The sequence below is a fragment of the Odocoileus virginianus genome, unplaced genomic scaffold, assembly GCF_023699985.2.
Source record: "Odocoileus virginianus isolate 20LAN1187 ecotype Illinois unplaced genomic scaffold, Ovbor_1.2 Unplaced_Scaffold_8, whole genome shotgun sequence".
Taxonomy (NCBI): Eukaryota; Metazoa; Chordata; class Mammalia; order Artiodactyla; family Cervidae; genus Odocoileus; species Odocoileus virginianus.
In genome coordinates, this window is record NW_027224270.1 from 2,512,380 (window position 1) to 2,531,753 (window position 19,374).

Genomic DNA, 19,374 nt, shown 5'->3' on the forward strand with positions numbered 1-19,374 from the left:
TCAGCTTCTAACTTGATTTTCAGATGGTGCTTTTGCTTCAGTAAACTGCAATCAGACAAATGCTAATGTATCTGGGACTTAATCTGCTCATCTAAAAAGTTTATATTCGAATAAGAAGGAAGGATTTTGTTATCGTATTGGTTTTTGGTTTTTTTCCCCTTACTTGTAGAGCTGAGGGGGCAAAGGTTACTTAGGTTCATCTCCAGTAAGTAGGAAATGCTAAGGTGAGAGGTCAAAATTCAAATACCAGTCTGTGATGCTGGCGTGTCTGCTCCTGGTGCCTCAGGGAGGGTTTGTCATTGCAATGCCCACTTATACTTTCTGTCCTTGGGTAAAGTCCCCTATAAAACCGCAAAAGACAGTCCATTCTTTTATAGTGAGTCCTTCCTTTGTCAAACTTTATGTGAGCAAATATGTGAAATATTATACTTCTGAAAACCCAGCTGTAACATATGCTGAGAAGAGACATATCATAACTTTTGAAATCAAATAATACCTCTTTGAGGCCAAGGTTTTTTTTCATAAAGGCAACTTAATATCAGCAGCTGTTGATGTATTGTCTGGCACAGGGAAATTTTAGACTCTCATGTAATGAGTAAGATAATAATGGCACAAGGTATTCAGTCAAATGGAAGCAGAATGACATTTTGAAACAATCTGTTAGAATTTAAGGCCATTCAACTAACAAGAGCAGTGTAACTGAGGAAGGTAGTAGTTTAAATGGCAGTTGCTCCTAATAAGCTCTTTCTTCTGAATTTCCCATTGCTGTAGGCAATGATTCCAGAATGCAGAGGGATCTTTTCCTCAGTAAGATTTGAAATTTTCTCTTAAATCAATTTCTTATAGTCATAAAATGTATTTGAACTAGGAGTATTAAAATTTTATGAAAGAGAATTTTCTATTAAACATCTCAGTTCAGTTCAGTTCTGTCACTCAGTCATGTCTGACTGTTTGTGGCCCATGGACTGCAGCATGCCAGGCCTCCCTGCTCATCACCAACTCCTGGAGCTTGCTCAAACTCATGTTAAACATCTACTTTTATGAAAATTATTTAGCATGCTTTAGCAGTGGTCACACAAGAGATGTTTTCGGACTTGGTTGTATCTTTTCTTAATGGTTAAAAAATTGTCAGTAAAATGTGTGTGTGGTTATTTTATTTTCATAGTTTAGGAAACTTTAAAAGGCACTAGCTATATAAACGTCTAGGAAAATAAGTATTCAGAAATGACTTGTGAATGCTCAGAATTTTCAAGGACAGAGGGTTGATTTAGACAGTATTTGCTTATGTCAAAGATCTTTGGATGAATTGGAATAAGTGATAAGTGAAGACATTTGGTAGGTTCATGACTCTCATTCACTGGGAAAGTAAAGCTCAGATTTGCCCTGCCTGTCTACTCTTCTCCACCTCTGTCGTGGAAGCATCTTCCTCAGAAGACAGGCAGGAAGAAGATATGGATGAGAAGCGAGTGTCAGAGGGCGCTGCAGAGCGTCGCTGTGAGGCAGAGGTTGTCAGACAGTTATTGATGTGCCGGATGGAATGATAGAAATCCCCGGAGAAGTCTGCGCCTTGAACATGAGCTAGCTGGACTCCCAGCATTGTCTCCCGGAATCAGCCTTGCCCAGAGATGTGTCAGCGAGAGGAATAGGAGGCAAAACCCCAAAGAGCAGTTTCCTCCAGTGTTTAATTCTATACGGTCACGAAGACAGAACTTCCTTCCCCAAAAGAGATGAGCAAAGCCTAAGAATCTGTTTATAGAGGGGAAGCAATGCAGGGGAAGTGACGTATTCTAGCAAGTTCAGTTTGTGATCTGCTCTTGAGGGGGAAAGTGGGGTTCAGAAAACTTGAACCATTTATGAAATCTATTTATTAGATTGAGCCACATAAAATTTCATCTTGACCTGTAAAAATGACAGTTATGTGGTTCAACTGACAACTTTGGGGCTACTATATTACTTCACCGGATAATTCCTTGGGTCCTCATTTATGACCAGCCCTGAATTTAAGAGATTTGAAAGATTATCTACATCTATCTATCTATCTATCTATCTATCAATCACTTCTCAACTATCTATGAGAATTCTTAGGTTTGATACAATAAACTACCATAAACTGGATGGCTTAAAACAATTAAAATTTTTTTCCAGCTTTGAGTTCTAGAATTCTGAAATCAGTGGGATAGCAGGGTTGGTTCCTTCTGCGGGCACTGAGGGAGCCTCTCTCCTGGCTTCTGGGGACAGTCAGCGGTGCTGGATGCTCCTTGGTGGGCCGTTGCACCTGTCTCATCTCTGTTTTCATCACGTGGCGGTCTTCTTGCATGTTTTCCTACCATCGTCCCTCTCTGCATGTCTGTGTTCAAATTTCCTTCTTATAAAGACATCAGTTCTGTTGGATTAGGGGCCTACCCTACTCCAATATGAGCTCATCTTAAACTAACTACTCATATTTACAGAAACTCATTCCTAAAGCCTCATTTTTAAGGACTAGGGGTTAGGAGTTCAACGTATTTTGGAGAGGGATACAATTTCACCCAGAATACTATCTATAAAATAGGACCTCTAAGGTGAATTTCAAAATATTCCATTCAATAATCTATCTGAAGTTGAATAAAATTTTTGTCACAATGAAGAAGCTAATGAACATAAAACCCATCCATTTTATAGGTGATCAGATTCATATATAAATGTTTTTAAGTCCAAGAAAACTTTCCTATTTATTCAACAAGTTAATTATTTGATAATAATAATACTCTTTCCTGGGATCTGTTAAAGAGATTTTCAGGACAGTTTACCCAAATTTCATTTTGTGGCAATATTATGTTACTTTCTCATAGCTTAATTAGGAAGGATTTAGTTTATATTGGCAGTAAGGGACTTATTCCCCCTATAAAACACCCTGATTATCATTGCCAACCCATTAAGAACTCATATGTCTGGGTAAAAGACAAAGACTCTAATTAATCCATCAGAAGTCAGACTAAAGCATCTGGTCTCACGAATAAATCCATATTCCATCAGTGGATAGGCACAGGACAGAGTTGATATTATAATAAACATAAAGTAAATTGTAACATTCAGATAGTTGGGTATTTTGGCTAATAAAACATTATTGCAGGAAATAAACAGTAATTATAACAAAAATATTTTAAATTACCATATATTTTATGTTATTCAGCCACTCAATAATGTCTGACTCTTTGCAATCCCATGAACTGTAGCACGCCAGGCTTCCTTGTCCTTCACTATCTCTCGGAGTTTGCACAGACCTCGTGTCCATTGAATCGATGATGCTATCCAGCCATCTCATTCTCTCCCACCCCCTTTTTCTGCCCTCAATCTTTCCCAGCATCAGGGTCTTTTCCTATGAGTCAGCTCTTCACATCAGGTTGCCAAAGTATTGGAGCTTCAGCATTAGTCGTTTCAGTGAATATTCGGGGTTGATTTCCTTTAGAATGGGCCAGTTCAATCTCCTTGCTGTCTTAAGACTCTCAAGAGTCTTCTCCAGCACTATAATTCAAAAGCATCAGTTCTTCAGTACTCAGCTTGTCTTTATGGTCCAACTCTGACATCTGTACATGACTAATGGAAAAACCATAGCTTTGACTATATGGACCTTTGTTGGCAAAGTGACATCTCTGCTTTTTAATATGCTGTCTGAGATTTGTCATAGCTTTTCTTCCAAGGAGCAAGCGTTATGGCTTGCTTCATAGCTGCAGTCACAGTCTGCAGTGATTTTGGCCCCAAGAAAATAAAATCTGTCAGTGTTTTCATTTATTCCCTATCTATTTGTCATGAAGTGATGGGACCAGATGCCATGATCTTCGTTTTTTGAATATTGAGTTCTAAACCAGCTTTTTCACTCTCCTGTTTCACCCTCATCAAGAAGCTCTTTAATTTCTCTTTGCTTTCTGCCATTAGGATGGTCTCATCTGCATATCTGAGGTTACTGATATTTCTCCTGGCATTCATTCCAGCCAGGAGAAATCTTGATTCCAGCTTGTACTTCATCTAACCTGGCATTTCACATGATGTAGTCTGCATAAAAAGTGAAAAGTGAAAGTGAAGTCAGTCGTGTCTGACTCTTTGCGACTCCATGGACTGTAGCCTACCAGGCTCCTCCATCCATCCGTGGGATTTTTCAGGCAAGAGTACTGGGGTGGGTTGCCGTTATCTTCTCCAGGGGGATCGTCTGGACCCAGGGATCAAACCCAGGTCTCCGGCCTTGTAGACAAATGCTTTTGCCATCTGAGCCACCAGGGCGATCCTGCCACCAGGCAGTCTGCATAGAAGTTAAATGAGCAGGGTGACAACATACAGCCTTGACGTGCTCCTTTCCCGATTTGGAACCAGTTCACTGTTCCGTGTCTGCTTCTAACTGTTGCTTCCTGACCTAACTGTTGCATACAGGTTTCTCAGGAGGCAAGTAAGGTGGTCTGGTATTCCCATCTCTTTAAGAACTTTCCACAGTTTGTTGTGATCCACACAGTCAAAGGCTTATTGTTGTCAATGAATATATGGATATAATACCATGTTCTTTATAGATAACTTTCATTTCTAGATTTAGAATAATGACCAACATTATTAATGTCTGCAACTTAGTTTCAAATAATTCTCAACCAAAAAATGTGTGTATGTGTGTGCACATAAGGGGAGAGAGAAAGAAAATATGACAGAAATCAGTAGTTACTAATTAGGACAATATACTAATGTTCATGCTGGTATTTCAAAATTTTAGTGTATGAAAAAATTCTCCTAACAAAAAATTTGTTTTAAAACATACTTTACCATTGAAATCTTGTTCACTTTAACTTTTCTTTGGCCATTCAGAAAGTGTTTCAAGATCTTACAGTTTCTAAATGTTGTGATAAGCAACAGTGACTCTATTACAGAGGTATTGAAGTGCCAGAAAACAGAAAATGGTATTAATAGTTGAGCCAAAGTTTTACTGTACTGAAACTCCTGAGCTCCTCCAGAAGCGAGACCCATTTATCTCACTGCACTGTTGATGAGGATAAAGCTTCGACAGCAGTGAGCGTGAACAAGGAGGAGAATGAGCTGAGGGCTCTTTGGGTTGTTTGGACTTCCCCCGGTGGCTCAAACGGTAAAAAAAAAAAAACAAACTGCCTGCAACACAGGAGACCAGGCTCAGCCCCTGGGTCGGGAAGAGCCACTGGAGAAGGAAGTAGCAACCCACTCCTATAGGTGTTTTATTTAGAAATTTTTTTCAAAATAGTATTAGAGATCCTTGGACCAAAGAAGTCATCAAGTCACTTGAAGTGGCATGCCTGCTCTCCTCCTGGGAAGAGTATCTCATTTTGTAACTTTTTATTTTGAAACACAGGTTCACGGCCAGTGCCATCTCTGCTGCCCATTAGTAACTCGCTACCTTGCATGTAAGGACTAATATCAGGGGAACTGCAGACTTTGTAAAGCAAGTCCAGGGTAAAGGAAACAAGTCTTGCCATTTGCTTTCACTCATGAGCCTTTTGTCATCTCCATTTCACCTGATATTTAGAGGAAATTGAAATAGAGGAGAAAGATTTTCATAAGCTATGTCCTCAGGTGAACAACTTTGGGATATTAAAGGATTCTGACAGGACATTCTGTTGGTATTACAAGACTTTTGAAAATGCTGAACTTAAAACTGTGTAGAAGGAAAAAATAGATTCAAGAAAGTGTCAAAATTTGAACAGATTAAGCAGATGGAACCTTCAGTCTGGACTGACTTTTGCTGAGTTAAATGGAATCACAACCTTTGAAGAATTTTGGGATAATAGAGGAACAAGTCATAAACATCTGTTTTCCTAAGAGTACAAACCTTGGGGTGTGTGTAAATAATCACACTTCAGCTGTATCAATATGACTCATGTTCAGGAACTGGTTGAGATTTAAGAAAATTATGATCATCAACCATTTATAATGTCTCTGGAGTTTTGGAGATAAATATTTGAACTCTGAAATCCTGATGACATTTATAGCTATGTGGCTCAACCCTTAAAAAAGACTGCATTCCGTTTACTGTAAAATTGTTCTGTAAATACCCAGTATGGAATCTAAGGTTAGTCTCAGTGTGTAGATTCAGACATTATGAGTCTGAGAGCCCATCTCAGTCTCCTGACTCTCCATAGGAACGGCTTAGTTGTGGGGTAAGATCATGGACTGTGGAGCCAAGCAGCCTAAGTTCAGGATTACTTCCACCATCACTATCTGGATGACTTTACAGCAGATGTGTACATCTCTTAATGTTAGTTTCTTCATCTGTGAAATGGGTTTAAGAACATTTAGTTCATGGCATTTTACTAACAACTTGTACAAAGAGATAATTTATGTAAAATATTTCTCAGTACCTAGGGAGCATATAATAAATGGTGAACATTTTTCTTATTATTAATTGTAATAGGTGGGGTCACAAAGAGTCAGACACAACTTAGAAACTGAACAACAACAATAACCACACAGATATTTTATATTACAATATGGCATCTGGTCCCATCACTTCATGGGAAATAGATGGGGAAACAGTGGAAACAGTGGCTGACTTTATTTACTTTTTGGGCTCCAAAATCACTGCAGGTGGTGATTGCAGCCATGAAATTAAAAGATGCTTACTCCTTGGAAGGAAAGTTATGACCAACCTAGATAGCATATTAAAAAGCAGAGACATTATTTGCCAACAAAATCTGTCCAGTCAAGGCTGTGGTTTTTCCAGTGGTCACGTATGGATGTGAGAGTTGGACTGTGAAGAAAGCTGAGCACCGAAGAATTAATGCTTTTGAACTGTGGTGTTGGAGAAGACTCTTGAGAGTCCCTTGGACTGCAAGGAGATCCAACCAGTCCATCCTAAAGGAGATCAGTCCTGGGTGTTCATTGGAAGGACTGATGCTGAAGCTGAAACTCCAGTACTTTGGCCATCTGATGGGAAGAGCTGACTCATTGGAAAAGACCCTGATGCTGGGAAAGATTGAGGGCAGGAGGAGAAGGGGACAGCAGAGGATGAGATGGCTGGATGGCATCACCGACTCGATGGACATGAGTTTGAGTGGACTCCGTGGAGTTGGTGATGGACAGGGAGGCCTGGCATGCTGCGATTCATGGGGTTGCAGAGTCAGACACGACTGAGTGACTGAACTGAACTGAACTGAACTGAGTGCTATCTTATTCTGTGTAATTCTAATGTTTTCATTAGCTTTATTGAAAACTAAGCAGTGAGCCACCATATATGTTGTATACTGCTGTATGAATAGATTATATCATTTTGGGAGTCCTTTTAAAATAATCTGCTGAAAATGGATATGTATCTTTTTAAAATTAATTTTTATTGGCGTATAGTTGCTTTACAATGTTGTGTTAGCTTCTGCTGCACAGTAAAGTGAGTCCACTATACATATACATATACCCCGTGTTTTCCGATTTCCTTCACCTTTAGGTCACCAGAGTACTGAGCAGGGTTTCCTGAGCTATGCAGTAGGTTCTCATTATTTCTCTCTTTTATACATAGTATCAATAATGTAAATATATCAGTCTTGACCTCTCGATTCATCCACCCCCTATTTTACTATTATCGATAAAATTTATTGTGAAACTAAAGATTTCCGGTCATATGACCCCATACTTAAATCTTGGATGCCCATGATTCCTAGATTCAACCCTCCTGTTTTATTCTGATTCTTGATGTTGGTCTCTTGATCTGTAGTGAGGAACATTTTCTGGGTCTAAATGTTGTCATATTTTAGTTATTATAATATAAAGTTACCTATAGATTACTGGAAAAGCTTTTCTTAAATAATTTAACATTCATTTGGTAATGTTTCTAACTTTTACAAAATTTTCATTAAATGCCCAAAGGCTAAAAGAGGCTTTTAATCTCTTCTCAGTTGATTGAAGAGCTACACATTGTGCTTTGCTGATCATTCTGTGAGTTAGTCTTTAACTCGTATTCCTTTTCCCTGATATCCTTACGAGTTAGATCTTGGAGCCTGTAACTGTGCTGCCGCAGCAGACTTTAAAAGGTTGCTCTAGACTGAATTGCAGAAAGCACGCAGGCCTGCCTCAAACTCTCAGTAGTTGGATCTCTAGGACATCTCCATTAGAGGAGTCTTCAGCTTCTTCAGTTCTGAAATGGAAGTAATGCTATTGATTCCACTCAGTAAACTGGAGGTTACCTGCTCTTATCTCTTTTTGTCTAACCTTTGGGAACATGGAAAACTGACCATAGGCCATTTGCTCTCAATTTCTGTGACATAGGTAAGAATGATGGCTAGGTTAATCTGGGTTAAAGATATGCATCTATTAAACTTTGCTAATACTTTAAACGTAGCTACTTTGAACCACTCATAGGTAGGCTCTAGAAGTGCAGTTAAGGTCGCCCTTGGTCTGTGATGGAGAGGACAGTGATAAATCACTAGCTCAAATAGACTTTTTGGGCCCAATTGAGGTCTCAGAACACATTAAGGAAAGTAGCTTACAGATAACAAGCTGTGTCAAGTGAAGTGAAACATCAAGCGTTCTGTCTGTTGGAACCTATTGATTTTCATAGGGGCTATTGCTATTAAGCTAGGTAGCCTGGAATAAGAACAGGGATATTTCTATTGAGTTTGTGACAAGTATATGTCTACAAGAGAAGAGAGATAACTGGGTAGAATGTTAATCTTGGCCTGATTTGTATGCTCTACCATTCAGAGATCCGCTTGGAAGTCTGGATGTTCTTAGAGAAACTTAGTCATTCTAGTTTGATTTTTTTTTTTTTTTTTTGATAGAAACACTGCTGGAATCCATCACAATTCAGCTCACTTATCTATCTTCTCATTATATTGATCTTTCACAGGCATTTTGTTGCTTTTTAAAAAATAGCACCATAATTTAGAGGCAAGCTGGTGCAAGGGGAGTGTGTGTACTAATGCCGCAGCTCGCGGAACAGCTGCCGTAATTGACCGCGAAGAGCTGGGGGCATAGAGCGCAAGTGTTCGCCACTCAGGCGTGCCCGACTCTCTGCAACCCCATGGACTGTAGCCCACTAGGCTTCTCTGTCCATTGACTTCTCGAAACAAGAATACTGCAGTGGGTAGCCATTCCCTTCTTCTGGGAATCTTCCCGACCCAGAGGCTGAACCCAGGTCTCCTGCATTGAAGGCAGATTCTTTACTCTCTTAGCCACCAGGGAAGCCCCAGGGGAGTAAGGAGAAAGAAAGAGGCGGAGAAGGGGAGATACTGAATATACCAGTCCTGGTCTGTGTGCTGTTATCCCAAAGAAACATATTGTGCACTTATACCATCTACTCAGGTTATCACATTAAACCCTCTAGTACTTTTATAAGTGGTGAGTGGTTGGATCTAAAGTGGTCTTCACCCTTTATATGAAGTCTGTGGAGCAGCAGCAGGAGTGACTAGCCCGAACTAGAGGAAATCTTAGAGAGGGAGCTTATGTCACCATTCCCTAGCAGAAGATAGAGACAGGGCTTCATCAGAGACCTTCATCAGAGTGCGGAAGGTCTGGTAAGCAGAGGAGAGGTGCAGAGAGGCTGAGAGGAACTCCAGGACGGAGAGCTGGGGAGCAGAGCGGACGAGCCACAGCGGGAAAGGAGAGGCAGGATGAGCCTGCAGGCACACTCAGGGCCCCTGCCGTGTGAGCTCCGGGAAGGAGAGCTGGGGAGTGGATGGGCCACGGCCAGGAAGGCCGGGAAAGCTGGAAGAGCCCGGAGAAGCAGATGAGCCTGCAGGCACACTCAGGGTCCCTGCCGTGTGAGCTCCGGGAAGGAGAGCTGGGGAGTGGATGGGCCACGGCCAGGAAGGCCGGGAAAGCTGGAAGAGCCCGGAGAAGCAGATGAGCCTGTAGGCACACTCAGGGTCCCTGCCGTGTGAGCTCCGGGAAGGAGAGCTGGGAGCTCAGGGGTCCCTGCGTGTGAGCTCCAGGAAGGAGAGCTGGGGAGTGGATGGGCCACGGCCAGGAAGGCCGGGAAAGCTGGAAGAGCCCGGAGAAGCAGATGAGCCTGCAGGCACACTCAGGATCCCTGACTTAGTGAGGAGGAGAAGGGCTGTAAGCTTGGTGCTAACCATGAAAAACATTCTAATAAGTTTTGACTTTTATATTTATTTGTGGTAAAGGTTGAATAATGGTCAAAGCTGCATCTATCCAGACAATGTAAGAAGAGAGGAGAGAAAAACGGCTAAGAGGAGATCAAGTTCTGGAACTCCAGACTGTCAGTCTGCTGAGAGAGAAGAAATGAATGACTGTGCGCATAAGATATTGGTTAGAAGAAATACAAATAATTTTCAGTATTGAATTATCTTACAACAGTTTGTTTTTAAAGAAAGTGTTCTCAGATTACCATATGCCAGTTCAGCAATTTTGACAGGAAAGAATAAAAATGGGAGCCACACTTAATTATTCAGCAGTCTGTAGTAACCCCTTTCATATGTTAATGCAAAAAATGCTTCATGGGAATTTTCCCTGGAAACCAAAAGACTCAATAGCATGGAGTCCTAAATCTGAGCCCTTTCTTTTTGATCCCAGCTATGTCCTGAAAGAGAAAAAAGGCTAGAAAAAAAAGGAAGGAATGATCGTGGCCCCGATCTGGTACTGAAACTAGATACTGCTCCTTGCTAATCTGATTAAGGATGAAAAAGCCTTTGTTGACTGACACACAGACACAGAAGCTGAGTGCAGATCAAGTCACTCTGCGAAACAGGACTTCCTGTGTACACAGAAAGCAAGCAGCATGTTTCTTTTCTAAATGCTGTGAAACCTCAGGTTAGTGAGTGTCGGTATGCAGCGCCACTAACAAACGAGAGGTAAGTAATGGAGTGTGCAATGGGCACCGTGCGGCTGTGGCTGCCTTTGTCTTTGTCTCGTGGTACACAGGCCACACGACGGTCCCGCTGCCGGCTGCGGGTGTGGCGCCGTTGGTCTCTTCTCTTATGGCAGACAGGATGCCAGTGGTCCCGCCGGAGGCCGTGTGTATGGAATTCCAGTTTGCCCTCCGTTCCACGTGTCAGTATCACAGGGTACGTTTAGTTAAAGCTACTCATACCTTATCTCTATCCCAGAGATCTGAAAAATGTATCAAATGGATAGGTATATCTACAATGCTTTTTGCCCCACAGGATACCAGGCTGTCGCTGGGAGGATTTTTCTTTGAAATTTTGATATCAGGACAGTTTAGAACTATTTTTCCATTATAGCATCAGGACATATTTAGGTGTCATGATCAGTTTCTAGGTGTGACAAAAATAATGAAGTAGTATAGGCTGTGAATGACTTTTTTAATTGATAAATCAAAGTGAATCCAAGTTTGCTATCCTCATCTTTTAAATTTTGACATTTTATGAAGGGGAATATGGATGAGTGTCATGATTTACCTACCATATTTATATCTGCATAAAAGAAGAAATTAAACATCCTTTATTTTCTACGACAGTTAAAATTCTTCCTGAATCTGGTACCAACTGGGTATCTGGGGGGAAAGTAGTTAAAAGTTTTAGACAAAAATATCTTAGTTTTTTTTCCAGCTTGAGTCTCTTTTAGCTTAAAAGAATTTCTCTAGGGTAACCATTCAGTGTAAATCCAGCTCTGTCTTGGAGCTGCTTCTCTGTCACCTGCTCTTCCTACAGTGGCTTCTGGGCTCAAGGGCGGCTGTCACCGTGGAGCGTGGCCCCTTCCGTGAGCAAGGGCAGTGGCACACACGGCCACTGCCGGCGCTGACCCCGGGACGGGGGAGGCGAGGGTGTGGCGGCTGCAGACGGCCGTGGAGCACATCCACACACCGTGGGCAGGAATACAATCAGACACTCAGAGGAGGACAGGACCACCCAGTGGTTGGATCACAGGCCCTTTCTACTGCATTCCGCGCACCTGACAATCCTGGGGACTATTAGCAAGAGAGGGAGCGGTGCTGGATCCGCAGTGTGGAATGTACGCACATCTGCCCAGTCAGTCAGCGTGGAGCTTTGTAGCTGAGCCGTTCAGTCCAGAAGAGACTGGAGAGCACGCTGATGATGCACAGAAGACGTACACATCACTGCATAGAAACAGACTCTGAGAAGGACTGAGCCGGTATGCTTCCATTGTTGATTTCTGGAAGCATCTGGTCTCTTCAGAAAAATGAAGCTCTGGGTTAAGATGTTAAGATGATTCCTCTCCAAAGAAGGCAAATCCAGCTTTATCAATGAGAGAGAATACCGCCGTGGAGCAAAATCAACCGGGAGTTTTTCTACAGACCTTAAATCATTAAGATTTATAGGATCTCATTCTTACTGTAGCCCTGGAGCTTTATGAAGTTACTTTTAGGATCATTTAAAAGTCTTTTTTGTCTATAGCATGTTCTTTTCCTTTTTAGAGGAAGTTTTTAGCATTTTTGAACAATTTTAACTGGGGTGTCTGAAAGTCTTAATTATCTTAGAGAGATTGTCAAGGAGCTAAAGAGCATCCAGGTGTTCCCCTACTCAAAGCTATCCTCAGAAAGGTATTCAACCCCAAGATGGTACTGAAATGCTAGTATTTCCAGGAGCACTTTTTGTCTTAGTTATTTGTTTTTTGTTCTTTGACAGATTACAAAGTCATAAGCGTCTTGAATATCTAAATTCTCAGTTTTGTGTCTCGTAGATGATCACCTAGTTTTAGGATCAAAGGGAGAATTCAGGCCTCTGAAAACACACAGTGTTCTGCCCTTTACTTCAAATGGTTTGGGGATTGTACCACCAAGTCATTGCTGTCCAACTGAAAGCAATATAAAATGAGAACTGAATTTTGCTGTTTTCATGCTTCCTTAGTAATTTGTAAAGTGCTTTGAAAAGTACTGCCTTGATGCTGTGAAAATGACCAAAAAGAACAAAAGGGAAATAACGAATTTGTTCCAGTTCTGTTAGAACTTGAATGTCTGTAGGATCTGGCTGATCCCCAGGTCTGTAGTAACCCAGGTGTTACCCTGATGGTCAGCAGTAATTAATAAACATGAGAAATGATCTTGAAGCTTCTATGGAGCTTAAGTAAAGTAGTACAGCTCTCATCCCAGTCTTCAAATAAAGGTGAAGGACGAAAATAAACTCAAAATGGATTAAAGATCTAAATGTAAGACCAGAAACTATAAAACTCCTAGAGGAGAACATAGGCAAAACACTCTCTGATGTAAATCACAGCAAGATCCTCTATGACCCACCTCCCAGAATATTGGAAATAAAAGCAAAAATAAACAAATGGGACCTAATGAAACTTAAAAACTTTTGCACAACTATAAGCAAGGTGAAAAGACAGCCTTCAGAATGGGAGAAAATAATAGCAAATGAAGAAACAGACAAAGGATTAATCTCGAAAATATACAAGCAACTCCTGCAGCTCAATTCCAGAAAAATAAATGACCCAATCAAAAAATGGGCCAAAGATCTAAACAGACATTTCTCCAAAGAAGACATACAGATAGCTAACAAACACATGAAAAGATGCTCAACATCACTCATTATCAGAGAAATGCAAATCAAAACCTCAATGAGGTACCATTACATGCCAGTCAGGATGGCTGCTATTCAAAAGTCTACAAGCAATAAATGCTGGAGAGGGTGTGGAGAAAAGGGAACCCTCTTACACTGTTGGTGGGAATGCAAATTAGTACAGCCACTATGGAAAACAGTGTGGAGATTTCTTAAAAAGCTGGAAATAGAACTGCCATATGACCCAGCAATCCCACTTCTGGGCATACACACCGAGGAAACCAGATCTGAAAGAGACACGTGCACCCCAATGTTCATCGCAGCACTATTTATAGTAGCCAGGACATGGAAGCAACCTAGATGCCCATCAGCAGACGAATGGATGAGGAAGCTGTGGTACATATACACCATAGAATATTACTCAGCCATTAAAAAGAATTCATTTGAATCAGTTCTAATGAGATGGATGAGACTGGAGCCCATTATACAGAGTGAAGTAAGCCAGAAAGATAAACACCAATACAGTATACTAACACATATATATGGAATTTAAAGAGATGGTAACGATAACCTTATATGCAAAACAGAAAAAGAGACACAGATGTACAGAACAGACTTTTAGACTCTGTGGGAGAAGGCGAGGGTGGGCTGATCTGAGAGAACAGCATTGAAATAAGTATACTATCAAGGGTGAAACAGATCACCAGCCTAGGTTGGATACATGAGACAAGTGCTCAGGGCTGGTGCACGGGGAAGACCCAGAGGGATGGGATGGGGAGGGAGGTGGGAGGGGGGATCGGGATGGGGAACCCATGTAAATCCATGGCTGATTCATGTCAATGTATGGGAAAACCCACTACAATATTGTAAACTAATTAGCCTCCAACTAATAAAAATAAATGGAAAACAAAGGTGAATGTGTTTAGAAAAGGAATGTGTTTAAGTCTGAATGCAAAGAGGCATCAATCCCCCTCTTTGACTACCATTCAGCAAGATTATATTGGACGTAGTTTAGGATTTTAATAAAACTGTTTTCAACTTTTAGGGAAAAAGGATAAATAGAAACTATATTTTCCTGCTTGTTAGACATTTTTCCTTCTAGCACTGGAATGCTGTCGTAGGTACCTTTATTTCTATGTTGAGTTTGTTTTCGTTGGATTAATTTTTATGGAAAGACTTAGAAAATTGGAAATAGAAAACTGGGAAATGTTTACCTTGCTTTTACAAATTCTTTCAGGAATGACACTGAACATCTACCATGGGCCAAGAGATTTTGTGTATATTCTCATTTAATCCTTATAACAATAAAATATGTAGGGTAGCAATTATTATCCCCATCTTATCCATGAAGAAATTGAAATAATCTTCACATGGGATAAGAGACTTTATAAAGGGCTCTAAATGGTAGGTCCAGAATTCAAATGTAAGTCATTCTGTAATGAACATCCGTTAAATTTTTTAAAAAGTACAGCCAAGGATGTTCATTACAGAATGACTTACATCAGTAACAAAATGTAAGAAATTTTTTAAGTGTCTAACCATAAATTAGTGTTAGCCACTCAGTCGTGTCTCTTTGCCCCTCCAGGGACTGTAGCCGCCAGGCTCCTCTGTCCATGGGATTCTCCAGGCAAGATTACTGGAGTGGGTAGCCATTTCTTTCTCCAGGGGATCTTCCCAACCCAGGGATCAAACGCAGATCTCCTGCATTGCAGGCAAATTCTTTACCATCTGAGACCCCAGGGAAGGGCTATCTAACCATTAATGACACTGGGCCATTAGGAAGCTCCTTTACAATCTGCTCATGAACACTGGCGGTGGTCTAGTCACCAAGTCGTGTCCAGCTCTTGCAACCCCATGGACTGTAGCCCACCAGGCTCCTCTGTCCATGGGATTCTCCAGGTAAGAACACTGGAGTGGGCTGCCATTTCCTTCTCCAGGGGATCTTCCCGACTCAGGGATCGAACCCATGTCTGCTGCATTGCAGACAGATTCTTTACCAATGGAATTACGAGGGAAGCCCCTTACGAACATTAGTAGTCATAAAACTTTATGATATTTTCAGTGAACATTATAAGAAACAAAATCGTATTTCCGTTTTAAATATATAAGGAAATATGCACAATTTTTAAAAGTAAAAGTAAATAAAATGGCAATGTTAAAATGGTAGATACGTTACTACTCTCTTTTGCTTTTTATATTTTACTTTAAAAAAAAGTGACTATGATACCTTTATAAAAATATATAATATTCACTTATTTTCTTCCAGCCCTGAGAACATGAACATAAAGGAACATTTGGGAGGCTAACGCTATATTTATTTTTTATCACCAGATATCAATTTCATTTTTGCATGGATTCGATCAGATGATGAGGGTATTGAAGTCACCTCACTGGGGAATATGGGAGTTGGAATCCAGCAAAGTTTTTCTTTTGAACTGTCCCTTGACAGGCACAGAGACAGAGCAGAATATTCACAGTTGTGTCCCTAGATTTCTCTGCTTACCAAGATCTCACTTCTCCTTCTTAGGGAATGCATATATATTCTAGTTCTCACTGTTCTCTTTTCTGATTTTCATCATTTCACTCTCATTTAACCTCTTCTGTGGTTGTGTTTGATACACAGTGTGGGTCACACAAATGACAGTCAGGGTGTCCTGGTTGAAGAAGAAGCTGTGACGCTCTCTGTAACCTCCCCGGGGGAGAGAAGCAGCTGTGGGATGCTGCAGTGGGCTTAGAAAGGCAGGGACTCCACCAGAGCTTTTATTACTTCTGTTTCTTGGAACAGTCCCTATTTATCCCAGGAGAGTGCAATCTAGAATAAGTAGTATAGTGACTCTTTGTAGCTCACAGTTGAGAAATCACAGCTCTTACCTGTATAGACTAGACGATCTGGGTACTCAGCTCTGCCTGTAAGACAGGCACTCTCCACTCCACTGGTGTTGATGACATGATTTGGCTGGCAGGAGGAGAAATGACTAACCAAACCCACTCTCATCCAAACAAAGCTGTTAAACCAGAGCCACTGATTTTCAAACACTAGCACCATCCCTCATTTATTTATTCAATAAATTAATATACAGCAGGTGTTGGTAAGTAATGCTGGAGTTACTGGTGGGTAAAAATAGACAGGCCATTGCTATTATAGAGCTTATGTTCTGGTGGAAGAAGCAGGTAATTTATAACTAATGGTAACACAGATTTGTGTAAATTTATGAAGGGACTAGAATGATGATCGTGGTTGTGTGTGTATGTGAGCCTGCCTGTGTGCCAAGTCACTTCAGCCGTGTCTGACTCTGTGGCGTGGACTCTGCCAGGCTCCTCTGTCCATGGAACTCTCCAGGCAAGAGTCCTGGAGTGGGTAACCCTGCCTTCTTCTAGGGACCTTCCGACCCAGGGATTGAACCTGAGTCTCCTGCAGCTCCTCCACTGCAGGCAGATTCTTTTTCCCTGAGCTACTGGGAAGCCCCGTGTATACGTGCATGTGCCTTTTTTTGGTGCAGTGACCTGGGAAAGCCTCTCCGTTGCTTTCTGAGTGAAGGGGGAGGGTCATGGGGAGGAGGCCTGGAGCCTGGTCTGGAGGTCGAGTGGCCGGTGTAGCAGGAAAATGACATCCACCCACAAGGTGAGTCCCCATCCGGAGCTGTGAGGCCTTGGGAGGGGAGGAGGTAGCTTTAGTCTGAGCACAGTGGGGTGCCAGCATTTGAACTGGTGAGGGACATGACCTGATTTACATTTTAAAGATGTCACTGGCTGCTGCATGCAGAGGGAGTGATCGGAGGCTAAAAATCAGAGCAGGGCTACTAGGTAGGGAGTATTACAATACTTGTAATTGTAGCCTTTAAAGTAGAAGAAAAGTCAGACCAGAATGGTGACATGGTATAATCAATTTCTTGTGAAGAAGGGAGTGATCAAATATTCTATCAAATGCTGCTGACAGAGTAAGATAAGATCAGAAAAGTAGTTAGTCTCCTTCAAGGAGACCTCTGGTCTCTCCTATTAAGGCAGATGAAGCCAGATTGAATTTCACTAACAAATCTATGAGGAAAGGGAGGAGGAAGTGGAGAAAGAATACAGAGACCACTCTGGAGAGGTTTTCTGCTAAGGGGAGCAGAGTTACACTTTGAAAGCAGGAAGAGGGGTGAGGGATGGGGGAATGAGATGTTTTTAAAGATAAGACATATTAAATGAGGGTGACTCCAGTCATGTATTCTTAATGCCAGGAAGAGATACAGAGATGAAATAGGAGAAAAGTAAAAGTGAAAGTTGCTCAGTTGTGTCTGACTCTTTGCAACCCCATGGACTGTACAGTCCATGGAATTCTCTAGGCCAGAATACTGGAGTGGGTACCCTTTCCCTTCTCCAGAAAGAGGTATGTAAAGTCCTTTCCACTTTATGTATCATGTTCTTTTCCTATTTTTCTCTCCCTCTGTCAAATCTGTTTCTAAAGAAAGTCTGGCATCAGTCAAATCTTCTGTATAAGCTTTGTTCAGTTTGTTATCTCTCCCAGGAATATTTTAAGCCTGCTTCATTCACTGTAAAGTAAAAGCCTGTTCCCTGTGAAAGGGTTTCTAGCATCTGCGAGCAGGAAGGCTCGTATTTTAGACTTTAAGAATGAAGGAGAAGAGGTAGCCTCCCTTGAGAGAGCTGTTCTCTTCTGAACCTACCTGATGTACAGAGGTTTCAGGTTCTGAAAGACAGGTGTCATTTTTTCTGGGCTGAGCTTCTAAGAGGCATTTTTTTCTAGCCTAAATCCTGTTCTGATCCTCAGGCTCCTCCTCGTTGGAAAGCTCCCCTTTCCTCCATTTCGGTTCTCCCAAATGTTTCAGAGAATGCAGAGTAGGAGGCAATCATCACAGAGCTACCAAAATACATTGTTTCACAGTTCTCAAAACAAAGCTTATGTGAGCTTTGTTAGTTTGTCTTCTCATTCTGATTAGAGTCAGATTGGCATTAGACTAGTCTCATTAAGTGTGAAATGGGAGATTGGCTCCTCTGCCACTCACGTCTTCTTTCTGCCCCACCCCGCCATGCCTGTGGCTCCTCTCGGCCCCCACTACTGAGGCGCCACCTCCTCTGCGTCACTGCCCCTTCCCTTCTCCTCTGAGTCCAAAGTGGTGCTGAAATATCTTGGAGAAGAATATTCAAGACAAAAGACTATCAGGGACAAAGTGAAAAGGCTCAGAAGTGGAGATCTGATGCTCAGCAAGCTACAGTAGACGGCTCAGTGGTGAAGAACCCGCCTGCAAGGCAGGAGATGCTGGAGACGGGGGTTCCATCCCCAGGTTAGGGAGATCCTCTGGAGTGGGAAATGGCAACCCACTCCTGTATTCTTGCCTGGAGAACTCCATGGACAGAGGAGCCTGGTGGGCTACAGTCCACGGGGTCGCAAAGAGTCGACACGACTGGGCAACTGAGCGCACACGCGTGCCAGCGATAGTCCAGGGCGGTGAATGGTGTGTGAGTCCAGCTCTGGGCAGGACCATACTGTTGTTTGCATCTTTCTAAACCCGATTCTCTCCAGTCTTCACCGTCTCAGTAAATGGCAATATCATTCTTCCCATTGCTCAGGCAGAAAAGCAAGCAGTCACCCTTTACACTAAGGTAGTCATGAGATGCCCAGGTTTCTGTTAGATGAAGAAGATAAAGGAGTAATCAGATTCAGCTAAAGTTCTGTAGGTATTGGAGAGAATAGCTTCATGTAGGAAACCCTCAATATTTTTATGTGTCTCACATTTGGTTTATGCGTGTTCAAGTAGCAGTTCTTGGCTTTCAAATTCTTGTAGGTTAAAACTGTCATTCTTGAATTTAACAAAGCTCCTGTTGTCAAGTCATTTCACCAAGCATGTTATTGCCAACACATCCTTGTTGATATGTCTGAAAACAGGATGCTAAATTAAGCAGAAACTGTGCAGAAAAGAGTTGTGAAAAGTTAAAGATACTTTTCTGCTTATTTACCATT

General features: G+C 41.7%; 1 protein-coding gene across 4 annotated transcripts in view; it reads left to right on the forward strand.

Moving 5' to 3' along the window:
* Positions 1–19,374, forward strand: part of CAMK4 (calcium/calmodulin dependent protein kinase IV) — a 234,397-nt gene that overhangs the window by 121,055 nt on the left and 93,968 nt on the right. The gene's annotated exons all lie outside the window — the stretch shown is intronic.